The sequence below is a fragment of the Neopelma chrysocephalum genome, unplaced genomic scaffold (genome assembly GCF_003984885.1).
Source record: "Neopelma chrysocephalum unplaced genomic scaffold, ASM398488v2 Primary Assembly neopelma1_96533, whole genome shotgun sequence".
In the NCBI taxonomy this organism is placed as follows: domain Eukaryota; kingdom Metazoa; phylum Chordata; class Aves; order Passeriformes; family Pipridae; genus Neopelma; species Neopelma chrysocephalum.
In genome coordinates, this window is record NW_020925179.1 from 22,847 (window position 1) to 34,650 (window position 11,804).

The following is an 11,804-nucleotide window of genomic DNA, read 5'->3' on the forward strand; positions in this document are numbered from 1 at the left end:
ATATATACACAGCCACCGGAATCTGTTGGCATTGTTCTGTTGTTGGTGTCTGCTGCGTGTAGGTGTAGAAGGCCAGGGGGTAGCTGGGCTCCTCCCCCCCCCCCCCCGATGGGGGGAAGAGGAGAGCCCTGCGGCCCCCCCAACTCTGCCTAGGCCAGGGCAGAGTTAGAGGCAGAATTTTGAGTGTGTGCTGTGAAGGAAGAGATTCACAGCACCTGACCTGAGGTAAGAGGGAGGAGGCTAGGCCTTTCCCCCCCCGCAGCTGCAGGACGCTTGGGACAGTGGATAGCTGGACCGAGCTGCCTGTGGCTAAGGCTAGGGGGCTTTTTCCCCCCACTGCTTTGAGGCTGGTGGGGGTGGATTTTAAGGCTCAGCATTGAAACAGAGCCACGTGGAAGGGCTAAATATAGCTCGACACTTGAGAGAGGAATCCCCGGCGAAATTGGAGACGGACCCCGGAGAGAGGGGCCCGGAGGATGTCTCTGCCGTGGTTTAAACGCAGGACAGCTGAAAACCCGAAGGAGGAATCAACATTCCAGGATGCGGATGCTTGATAAGCTGGACTACACTTACAGCAGCCTACGAACTGAGGTATGAGAGGACAGACTCAAAACTATCTTCTTGGACTTCGTGAGGAGGAAAACAGAAACAAACAGCTGGAACTTGGTGAGGGGGGAGCGTTCGGGCCCAGAACACTCCCATGAGAGAGACTGCATTACCCAGCAGCCTTGAAAAGCTTCTACCTGGACTAAAGTTTAAGGGACGGGCTTTGAAGGGACTGGCAGAAGTGTAAAATATATATATATATATATATATAGTTGCCTTTAGTTTGTACAGTATATATATTTGTGTAAACAAATGTATATACTTCTCCTTCCCCTATAGAAGCCTCTGGTCTGAAAGTTTCTCTCTGGTGTTGGGATAAATTGTGGGAGGGGGTGGAGAAGCCGGGAGATTGTATTTTTAGATTCCTAATGTGACTCTAACTGCCACAGGGAGGAATCTTCTTCTGTATGCCATTTTGGGAATTGGGTTGGCACTTGGGAGGCACAGGTGAAAAAAGGAACCAACATCCCTTATCCCCAGGAAAGAAAGAATGGAAACTTTGGTTTTGTGGTGCAGTTGGTTTGTCAGCCTGCAGACACCACTGGCAGCAAGAGCTTTCTGTGCTGGCACCTTTGGTGTGGGAGGAATCTTCGTCCGTATGCAAATTTAGGAGTTGGGCTGTCATTTGGGAGGCACGGTTGAAAACCGGATACATCAGCCCTAATCCTCAGGAAAAGAATCCTGCAAGCTTTGGCTTTGTGCTGCAGTTGATTCGTCAGCCTGGAGACTCCATTGGCAGGAAGAGCTTTCTGTGCTGGCACCTTTGCTCTGGGAGGAATCTGTGTTTGTATGCAATTTTGGGAGGCAAGCTGGCATTTTGGGGGTAGGGCTGAAAACAGGAAACAACAGCCCTTATCCCCAGGAAAGAAAGACTGGAAGCTTTGGCTTTGTGGTGCAGTTGGTTTGTCAGCCTGGAGACTCCATGGGCAGCAAGATCTTTCTGTGCTGGCACCTTTGATGTGGGAGGAATCTTCATCCGTATGCAATTTTGGGAGTCGGGCTGGCACTTTGGAGGCAGGGCTGAAAAGAGGAAAAAACAGCCCTTTTCCCCAGGAAAGAAAGCCTGGAAGCTTTGGCTTTGTTGTGCAGTTGTGGGCCAGGCTGGGCACTCCATGGGCAGCAAGAGCTTTCTGTGCTGGCACCTTTGGTGTGGGGGGAATCTTTGTTTTGATGCCTTAAGCCCCTAATGTTTTTTTTTTCCTACCTTATAAGTTTTATAGGTAATAGAAGTAGATTTTAGAAGCAGCCTATTTATCCCTCTTCCCTGTAGCACTCCTTAGTTTACACATTCCTTAACCCTCTTACCCCATTCCATACTCCCCATATCAAGCCTACCCCCGTATCCAGTAGAAATGTTTAGCCTCTTGTCAAGGCAAAACCTGTCTTGTTTGCGAACGCTTGTATCTTGGCCTAAACCACAAGACAGAGTCAAAGAACTGGGTGACTGTGATGATGAAGGTTGATGAAGAGAGAGTCCCAAAATGCACCCCAGACCCCATTTCAGAGGGTGGACCCAGGGGTGGATTAGACCAAAAGTTATGGGGTGGACACACTTGGGATTGGCCAGATATTGTTATAAATGTAACATCTCAGGCACAGCCTTGGCACGATTAAACCCCTTCCTTATCTCACCCTAATTAATGGCTCCTGGATTTTTTTTTAGCACCAGCTGAGCAGGGATCAGCTGTTGGCCCGCACAGGCAGACCTGGACTGGAACTTCTTCAAACTGAAAACTTTCATCGTGCAGGAATTCCTCATCAAGTCGGCTTTTATCTGAGATAATTCCCACCCCGGTCTGAGAAGCCCAGCTCCACAGAACCCATGGAAACAAGCACGGAGCATAGAGGTGAGATAAGAAAAGGCAAAATAAGGGGAAAGGTACCTGGTTTAGTTAGCAGCTGCGGGAAGTTTTGTGTTCCCAGGAGGTAGGGAACACGGTGGACTGGAAAGTTAAATTTAAGACTTGGGCCCATACAGTCTAAGAGAGTCGCTTTCCAGTCAGCGGACGGCATAGTCCTCCCACCTGGGTCAGAGCGAGGTTCAGCTTAAGGCTGTTTTGTTTGGAAGGGACGCCTTCCAGTGTGCTCTGACGCGGTGGGGGAGCTGGTGGAGGCTCTGGGAGTCGGTGAGACTCGGAACAATAGCTGAGAGGTTACTGTAACAGCTTGGTAGCCCCAAGGTAGCAAGTTCAAATCCCAGTGTGTGGTCGTGGTTCATTTACATTTTGCAATCATGGGTTGTGTGGATTCAAAGTTTGAGATCCCTAAAGAATCCACCTTGGGTTTAGTTTTAGAACATTGGAAGATTTTAACCGGCCCAAATGCAACTTTAAGAAAGGAAGAGCTTTATAGGCTGTCTGTGTATGCCTGGCCCTTGTTTGGACAAATGAGAGGAGTGGTTTGGCCAGAATTTGGTCCGTTTGAACTGGACACAGTGTTTCGGTTAATCTTGCTTCTTCATGTAGAACAGAGGTGGCAGGAAATTCGATATGCAAAGCTGTTTTTGCTTCTATTAACATGCCCTGAATTGGGGGTAGGAGATAAGAAGAATGAAAGCTCAGGAAGGGAAAGCAGCCTGGGGGGAGCCGGAGCTGCAGGAGTAGCGACCCCGGGGGAGGTACGGACCATTGGAGGACTCCCGCGTGCGGGTCTGGCTGCACCGGGAGGGATTAGGCAAATTGAGGCCCCTGGAGGAGTTGGTTCGGGGCCAGTGGGAGTGAGTCCTGCCGGTGTGGCTGGAAGAACAGAGGCTGTTAGTTTGACTGAAGTAGGCACCGCGGTGCAGATAAGATCTGTAAAGTCGGCTTTTGTTGAAGCTGTTTTTAGTGCGGCAGAGGAGAGTAAAAGTTATGCAGACGCTGCGGGGTTAAGCTCAAAGGTAACATCTAATTTGGTCCAAACAGGAGTGACACCAGGAGAAACTTCTAGCCCCAGCGGGGCAATGGAAGCGGGGTCTCCCCCACCTGTTCCGACAAGCGTGCAAGGAGCAGCCTGTGGCTTTGCAGCTGCTGCTGGCGGCCTTGCCGGAGTAGACAGGATTACCGTGGTAACAGCAGAGGTGAGCGCGGGAGGAGCAGATAGTTGTATCGGTAACGGGATAAGAGCTGTGAAGGCTGAGAAGTCAGCTTTTACTAGAGTTGCTTTTGGCGTGGTAACACCAGAGAAGGTTGTTACAGATGCGGCATCTGTTGTGGAAACAGAGGAGATTTTAGAGATCGCAGTGAAAGCGCCGCCGGAATCGGCCAGTGTAGGGACGGCGGCAGGAGTTAACTCTGATGGTGGTAGTAAAGTGAAGGCATTGGCCCCAGGGGGCGCGACAGCCCCAGGTGCAGATGTGCTTGTGAAACCAAGTAGCCCAGCGCCGCAGATGGGTGCTGAAGCAGTTGATTTTTTCGGTAGTGATAACAGCAAGGGAGCTATAAAAAGGTATGAAGTCAAGCAAAAGGCAAATGAGTCGCCTACAGACTATACTGATATAGATATGGAGGATATGGATGGTAACCCAGAGAGGGCTCTGGATAAGAGCCCATTCCAGCTGACAGACGACGATGTCTATGACATCTCGATCATGCTGGGCCGGGACCTGATGCAGCTCAGCCCCGGGCCCGATTTCCCCACTGCCCACACCCAGCTGCAGTTCAGGACCCTGCGAGTCCTGGAAATGCTGGAGACACTTGTGAGCGAGAGCAACTGTTACAAGCGGGAGCACTCCCCCTCAGCTGTTGACCCTCCCGCGGGCGCTGACTGCGCTGCCCCTGACTGTCCGGCAGCAGGGAGAGAGATACCTATGGCAGGCGGGGCTGCCCCTGCAGGCATTGCTGCCACAGGAGTGCAGAGAGCTGAGCCGGGAGCTGTCCCTGCGGGTACGGCCAAAGAGGCGACCGTTCCAAAAAGGGGGGTGACAGACCCTCCAGGGGGACTCACCGCTTTTGCAGCGAGCGGCGAAACGGTTGCTTTGGTTACCAAGGGTGACTCGGTCGCCCCCACTCTCCCCCTAATACTTGCGGTTTTCCCCCATGGCTCTGAGAAGACCAGTTTCGGACCCCCAGGGCCGCTGTGGGCAGGGCCACTGACTGAGTCGGACAGCTTGGACTCCCTATTTCGGAAGGGGAGGGGGAGGAGCGGACAAGAATGGTCTTGCCCCGGTCCGCCCCCGGGCCTGCCCCGCCTCCCGAGTTGGCACGGCCCTGCTAACTTGGGCTTCTGGTTTGCAGTCGTTGCTATAGCAACAGAGCCCAGAAGTGGTCAAAAACCGGGAAAGATACTTTTTGCAACAACAAGAAGGGAAACTCAAAAGGGAAGCTTGCCTAAAACATGCTCTGTCCCTGTCCCTGTGGTGAAGTGGGCTCCCAAAGGGAGCCCAACAGGAATGGACACAGTATGGAAGGCTGAGCGACCAGCACTGTCCCACGGACTGGTTGGCCAGCGCTGTGGTCCCTCCCCTCGCCCGTTAGACTGACTAACACGGAAAGGGGGGGAGGAGGAGAGCTAGTTATATTGACCCCTGTGTGTTCTAGACCTGTTTCAGGCTCACAGCCTGTGAATATTCCTGCCCTCTGTGCCCTGGCTGTGGCAAAATCAAAAAGGGGGCCACTGTTTTGCTCTTAATAGGAACTAACAATGTGTCAGAAGTTAACTGTTGACAGATAGTCTGTTCCAGCAAGCAGACCTGAAAAGCAGTACCACGAAAATTCAAACTGGAAGCCGTGGGAACAACTTTTTGCAGAAGTAGACAAATGTCTTAACTGCAATAAACTAAAGAGTGAGTAGACAAAAGCCTTCTTACACAATTGAAAATCAACTTGCACTAAAGGTGGTACATATATTGTAATTATTGTATTTGCTTTGTTATTTCTATATTACTTTAAGCTTCTCTTGTTGTTAGCTTAATTGCTAAAAATTGAAAGCCTATATTGCTTTTGCTTTTAGTACATGAATTGTTCTAAAGCTTGCAATGTTTATACTTGCACATATCTCGTTCCAGCAACAATTTGTAAACATCTGTGTCTCTTAGACTACTGCAGCTTGTGGAAGAATTTCTCCTAAAAGCAGTTTGATGAAAGGTCCATAGAATTTTCATGTGACTGTGGAATCATATTTATACTTATGTTTTAAAATGCTTTAGTATCTAGTGTCATCTAGGGAGGTACGTGAACCCAAATTGAATAAAAGAAGTCCTACACTGAGACTGAAGGAGGGATAAGATGGTGGCTTCAGTGCTGAGGCAGCAATAGCACTGGTTCTATGGACTCTCCAATAAGCCCCTAAAAATCTGGCTTGCACCATTGCCTGCAATCTTTGAGACAACCTGGTAACATCATTGTTGGAATAATTGGTTTAGATTGCTTAAATAGTTTGCTGAAATTGCTTTCTAGCTTTATTATTTCATTAGTATTCATGTATCTGTGAATGCACCTATTTTAACAGGTGTGGAAGCTTTTATCCATGGAGGCAAGAGGCCCCTGTATGACCACTCCATGAGATAAAGATGATTAACTGCAGTCTGGGACAGGTTGGAATAGGACAACCTGCCCCTGGTAAGGCCTAGAATTTGTCCAGAGAGTATAAACTCTCTGTGGTGAGCGACTGGCACTGCCAGGGTGCTGTTTGCATCCAGACACAGCCTGCTTCAAGTAAGCTCTTGACAGGCCTATTAAATCTGTGACTGGCAGTTAATCGCTTTATGTGATAAAAGCATGAACTCCTCTCTCAGAAGATTGAAATACAGGAATTCTAAGATCTAAAATTCCTGTGAAATTGTCATCGGACAGAGAGTCACACTTCATCGACTCCCTGATTACATAAGGAGGTTTATTTGTAAAATTGTTTATGTTTTAAGATCTGCTTTGCAGGAACTGCAGAAGTCCATTGAGTCATCTAAACCTATGAGACTGGACACTCCTGCTCATCTGTTCCAGCCCAAAGAGTGAGTTTATGTTAAACAATGAGACTGAAACTCCTGCAAACCAAACGGAAAGAACTGTTTTCAAGTCCAGTTGACCATTTCCATCGTGGTCAAAAGTTATCATCAAGGACCCTGAATTTCACCCAGGAAGAAAAAACCTCTGTTCCTGAGACGAGTAGAGCAACAAAGACTGTTATTTATAAGGACTGTTAAAATAGTATTTAAGTTTTCCTCGCTTGTTTGTATTTATTAGTACTGCCAGTAACTATGAATTGAGTTTAGAACCTAAATTTACATTTGGCTTTAGCAAAACATACCAAACATTCTTCATAAAGGTGAGTGCTAAATTTGCACTATGAATTTGGCAACAAATTTGAATTATATATATTGGATAATTCTTAGAAATGTTTCATTAAGTTTGCCTTCACAAACTTACTTCATAGTTACCAAGCTGAACCTTGTTAGAACAGCCATTCATGTTAGCATTAAGTTTCCATAATAGCTTGTTATACGATTAGTATTATGTGTAAGTAGTAGAGATTGAACAAGATCTCTGAGTCTTGTTTAATCTCTAAAGGGGGGACTGATGACACACTTGAGATTGGCCAGATATTGTTATAAATGTAACATCTCAGGCACAGCCTGCGCGCGCGTCGTATACCATCAATTGCCTTGGCACGATTAAACCCTTTGCTTATCTCACCCTAATTAATGACTCCTGGATTTTTTCTTAGCACCAGCTGAGCAGGCATCAGTTTGTATGCAGTTTTGTGAGTCAGGTTGGCAGTTAAGATGCAGGTCTCAAAAATGGAAACAACAACCCTAATCCCCAGGAAAGAAAGACTGGAAGCTTTGGTTTTGTGGTGCAGTTGGTGGGTCAGACTGGGCACTCCATGAGCAGAAAGAACTTTCTGTGCTGGTACCTTTGTTCTGGGAGGAATCTTCGTCCGTATGCAATTTTGGGCTTCAGGCTGGCAGTTGGGAGGTAGGGCTGAAAATGGGAAACAACAGCCCCTATCCCCAGGAAAGAAAGCCTGGAAGCTTAGGCTTTGTGGTCCAGTTGGTTGGCCAGGCTGGGCACTCCGTGAGCAGCAAGAGCTTTCTGTACTGGTAACTTTGCTCTGGGAGGAATCTTTGTTTGTATGCAATTTTTGCAGTCGGACTGGCAGTTGAGAGGAAGGTCTGAAAAAAAGGACACAACAACCCATATCTACAGGAAAGAAAGAGTGGATGCTTTGACTTTGTTGTGCAGTTGGTTTGCCAGGCTGGGAACTCCATGAGGAACGAGAGCTTTCTGTGCTGGTACCTTTGTTCTGGGAGGAATCTTCGTCTGTGTACAGTTTTGGGTGTCAGGTTGGCAGTTGGGAGGTAGGGCTGAAAACAGGAAACAACAGCCCTGTCGTGGGGTAATTGTTGTGAGGTCTTGGTCCGTGGGGATAAGAAAGACACACAAGACACACTAGGACGGTGAGACAAAGAGATATCTGCCTGCTCAGTGCAGCAGGCAGCCTTTATTGCGCTTGCTAACTTCTACTTTCCCACACACACAACACAAACATATTCTCACAAAGACACCGAGGAATTCAAGCACCTGCACATTACCAAAACAGTCTTAACCTTGTACTCTTTGCAACTCAAGGCTGTGTCCATGGAAACTATCTAATTAGCTCCACTGCTCCCATGGAACACGGCCTAACATTTGCAATACCTCAAACTTCAATTATGGGGCTACGACTTCACCCCACAATTCCCCCTTATCTGTAGTTGTGCAGCAAAGACTGCCCGTATCGTATCCTGCAGGGCCCTTTTGCAGGAACGACACTAGACAAGGCAGCATCAGCAACACAACCACAATCACCAATCTTCCAGAAGTACAAGGCCCCCGTATTGGCTGTGCAGGGATTCCCGACCAGACTCTAACCTCTACAAAGGAGTTCTAAGTTGCTATAACAAATTAACAACATATGTAAAATTAGTAATAACATTTAAAGGCTGATTAGGAAATAACTGAAAAGCAAGAGTTACAGCTCGAAGTTCCACAAATTGAGGAGAATCCTCTTGATGAACATAACCAAAACCTCACCAGGTTCCATAAGAGTGGAATTACTTATAGTGGGAATTTGAAGAGTTCATATACCATCCAGAATAAGGACTCACTATGGTTCAACAGAATCATGTTACACATCTTTTTAAAATCTTGACACTTACCGAAAGTATTTTTAAGTCTACATGGTTGCATTTCCACACAGTTTCTCTCTCACACACAGTCTTTTTCCCAGCATACATAGGTGGCCACCTCAGTCATCCATCACTCACACACACATTTTAAGTAGTTATTAGCTGTGTACTTCTTATCAGTCTCATAACTTGAGGGGAATGTTCGCCACATTTGGTAACATAAAATTAGAAATCTTGTACAACTTTCCATGCAAAAGACAAGTACAACAGGAAAGGCCAGGATACCATCCTGGGAAGTTTCAAACTGTTTCATAGAACAAGGACACCCTTATTTTATCACAAAAATTCCAGTTTCCACTTAGGGTAGAGTATTATCGTACACCTTCCCAAAAAGAACCAGGATCTCTAGGCAACAGAATAACTTCTGCAGGGGGCAAGACTACCCCCTTTTGTCTTCCCTTCTTCACCTTTTCCTGCTCTTTGCCCCCCCTGCGTCTCCCGTGGAGAGGGAGGGAGGGAGGGGGAGGAGGGGGAATAGAGGTTAGGTTTATTTGGAAAAAAATCAAGAAGAGGAGTCAAATTGCCTTTGCTCTCCTCATGTCGCAACTTTAGCTATGTGGTCTGCAGAAAAAGAATGATACATAGGAGGAGAGGAACAGTTGCAGATGGACACGTTCTGGGGAGGGGGGCAGGGGGAGAAGGTGATGGTGTAAAACAGGGGAGAAGACAGACAGTCCCCCCACTGCACCACCTAACACTGTGGCCACCGCTGCCAACCCTCTTTTCTGCCCTGCCTCCCAATGCCAGCCCGAATCCCAAAATTGCATAGAAACAAAGATTCCTCCCACACCAAAGGTGACACACAGAAAGCTCTTGCTGCCCAGAGAGTTCCCAGGGTGACCCACCAAGTGCACCACAAAGCCAAAGTTTCCAGTCTTTCTTTCCTGGGGATAAGGGCTGTTGTTTCCTGTTTTCAGACCTGCCTCTGAACTTCCAGGTCAAAGCCCCGATTTGCTTACAAAAAAAGTTTCCTCCCAGAACAAAGGTACCAGCACAGAACGTTCTTGCTACCAATGGAGCCTACAGGTTGACAAACCAACTGCACGACAAAGCCAAAGCTTCGAGGCTTTCTTTCCTGGGGATAAGGGCTGTTTTTTCCTGTTTTCAACCCTGCCTCCCAACTGCCAGCCCAACTCCCAAAATTGCATATGGAAGAAGATTTCTCCCACAACAAAGGTGCCAGCACAGAAAGCTCTTCCTGCCCATGGAGTCTCCAGGCTGACAAACCAACTGCACTACAAAACCAAAGCCTTCAGTCTTTCTTTCCTGGCAATAAGGGCTGTTGTTCCCTGTTTTTGGACTTGCCTCACGACGGACAGACCCACTTCCAAAATTGCATACAAACAAAGATTCCTCCAAGAACAAAGGTGCCAGTACAGAAAGTTCTTGCTGCCAATCGAGTCTCCAGGCTGACAAACCAACTGCACCACAAAGCCAAAGCTTCCAGGCTTTTTTCCCTGGGGATAAGGGCTGTTGTTTCCTGTGTTCAACCGTGCCTCCCAACTGCCAGTCCGACCCCCAAAATTGCATACAAACAAAGATTCCTTCCACACCAAAGGTGCCAGCAGAGAAAGCTCTTGCTGCTCATGGAGTGCTCAGCCTGACCCACCAACTGCACCACAAAACCAAAGCATCCAGGCTTTCTTTCCTGGGGATTAGGGCTGTTGCTTCCTGTTTTCAACCGTGCCTCCCAACTGCCATCCCGACTCCAAAAACTGCATACGGACGAAGATTTCTGCACACCAAAGTTTCCAGCACAGAAAGCTCTTGTTGCCCATGGCATCTCCATGCTGACAAAACCAACTGCACGAGAAAGCCAAAGCTCCCAGGCTTTCTTTCCTGAGGATATGGGTTGTTGTTTCCTGTTTTCAGCCCTACCTCCCAACTGCCAGTCCAACTCCCAAAATTGCATAAAAACAAAGATTCCTCCCACAGCAAAGGTGCCAGCACAGAAAAATCTTGCTGTGCCTGTAGTACTGAGAGTAGCGCAACAACAACAGGTTAGTGACAGAGGGTCAGCTCTTTTTTTTTTCTGTCTGGAAAGGCAGTCGTTCGTGGGGAGGAGAGCCCTGGCGCAGTCAGCCGTCCGAAGGCCAAAACTGAATACGGACAAAGATTCCTCCCAGAGCAAAGATGCCCGCCCAGTAAGCTCTTGATTTGCACGTAGTACCGAGACTAGCGCTTCAACAACATGTGAGAGATGGAATGTCTTTCTTTCCTGGCTGGAAGGGTAGTCGATCACCGGGAGGAGATCCACGCCGCATTCTGCCGTCTGAGGGCCAGAACTGAATATGGATCAAGATTCCTCCCAGACCAAAGGTGCCCGCCCAGTAAGCTCTTGCTGTGCACGTAGTTCCAAAAGTAGTGCAACAATGGAAGGTGAGAGATGGAGGGTCAGGGCTTTCTTTCATGGCTGGAAGGGCAGTCGTTCGTGGGCAGGAGCCCTATTCCAAATTCGGCCGTCTGAGGGCCAAAAATGGATATGGACGAAGATTCCTCCAGGATCAAAGATGCCCGCCCAGAAAGCTCTTGCTGTGCACGTAGTGCCTTGAGTGCTGCACCAACGACTGGTGAGAGACGGAAAGTCTGGGCTTTCTTTCCTGACTGGAAGGGCAGTCGTTCGTGGGCAGGAACCCCGTTCCTAAATCGGTCATATGTGGGCCAAAACAGAATACCTACGAAGATTCATCCCAGACCAAAGGTGCATGCCCAGAAAGCTCTTGCTGTGCACGTAGTACCAAGAGTAGCGCATCAACGACAGGTAAGAGATGGAGGGTCAGGGCTTTCTTTCCTGGCAGGGAAGGCAGTCGATCGCTGGGAGGAGAGCCGCGCCACGCTCGACCGTCCGAACAGCAAAACTTACAAACCAACTGCACCAAAAAGCAAGAGTTTCCAGGTTTTCTTTCATGGCGTTAAGAACTGTTGTTTCCTGTTTTCAACCGTGCCTCCCAACTGCCAGCCAGACTCTCAAAATTGCATACAAACAAAGATTCCTCCCACATCAAAGGTGCCAGCACAGAAAGCTCTTGCTGCCCATGCAGTCTCCAGGCTGACA